Source organism: Salvelinus sp. IW2-2015, linkage group LG13 (genome assembly GCF_002910315.2).
Source record: "Salvelinus sp. IW2-2015 linkage group LG13, ASM291031v2, whole genome shotgun sequence".
Classification (NCBI taxonomy): domain Eukaryota; kingdom Metazoa; phylum Chordata; class Actinopteri; order Salmoniformes; family Salmonidae; genus Salvelinus; species Salvelinus sp. IW2-2015.
In genome coordinates this window covers 41,994,308-41,995,922 of record NC_036853.1, presented here as the reverse complement: position 1 = coordinate 41,995,922, position 1,615 = coordinate 41,994,308, and positions in this window count along the sequence as shown.

Genomic DNA, 1,615 nt, shown 5'->3' with positions numbered 1-1,615 from the left:
CCAATGAATGTTCATTTAACAGTTATAGAGTTAATTTAACACCTGAATCAACACTAGAAATGTTACACTGAAAAATCAACACTAGGAATACTAGCCAATTTACTTTATACCATCTCCATTTTTGGGTCTTACAATATAAAGTATCCCAACCCTGGTCCTCGAGTACCGCCAACAGTACACATTTTTGTTGTAGCCCTGGACAAACACACCTCATTGAGGGTTTGATGATTAGTTGACTAATTGAATCATGTGTGCTTGACCAGGTTTACAATAAAAATGTGCTCTGTTGGGGGTACTCGATGGCCAGGGTTGGGAAACATTGCTCTATTCTGTGGAATAAACAAGACAAAACAGGCTTGATCTTCTTAAAAACAGCAATATATCTCATACAAACACAGTTCATTATCAACTATGATGATGTTGATTATGTTATGACCAAGGTTTTCAAACTCAGTAGATATTTTTCAGTTTTTCAAAACTTCTACGATATTTTTCAATCCAGGATCATATAAATCTGGTTTATTGTTAATCCGTTTTTTTCTCTCTGTGAAAAAAATAAAAAATAAAATAAAGGTTACAAAAACCAGATGCAGTACATCTTTGATTTGGCCTATATCTTTCCATCTCCTGAGAAGTTTGCTGTTGTTATTTCTCTCCTGTTAGTTAACTAACAATTCAAACCTAATTAATAAACATTGTTTTACTAATTGACATTTCTCAGTTATAATCTACTGCGTGGAAAAAGTGTTTACAATAATTGTTTAATGTTGCATTCTTGCCTGTGTTTAAGATGAGAACACTTATTGACAAATCTAAATGCATAATTTTAAAGATTTAAACACTGATGTTTAAGGTTTATAAACGTGTCACATTTCATGGTTTTACAGTGCATTTTGTTCCTCTCCTAACTGTCAATAAAACATTGAATACAAAATAGTAACCATGCTTTACAAACATCTTCAACTTAGTTACATGGACATTTCTCGGTTATTCCGTCTTCCACCTAACTGCCTGTGATTACATGTCAGAGAAAAAAATACTTTATAAAGTTCAAACAAAGAGAGAATATGCACTACCGTTCAAAAGTTTGGGGTCACTTAGAAATGTCCTTGTTTTCTAAAGAAAATCAAACTTTTTGTCCATTAAAATAACATCAAATTGATCAGAAATACAGTGTAGACATTGTTAATGTTGTAAATGACTATTGTAGCTGGAAGTGGCAGATGCACCTCCCCCGACTTCACTCATTGCTTTTCGTCTACAGGCGGTAACCTTACAACTCAAATGCACAGTAAAATACAATAAAAAATATAACATTTAAATCTCCTAACCCTTTAACCGAAATTCTCAATAAAAGAAGCCTCACTAAGGGTCCACTGGGAAACAGGGGTGGTTCCTATCCTTTACACATGCAGGTTAGGAGGTTACATTTGTATTTTATTTTAGGGAGAAAACTAGCCCCGTGAAACCAGTCTGCTACCCTAGGAGACAACATTAGTGGGCACTAGGCAAGGTTCCTTCTCTGTCTGTGAAACACAGGCTACATACTCCAGTCCAGTAGGTGGCGGCAACCGCCATATAACTTCAAGGGAAAAGAAGGGGAATGTTGATTGAC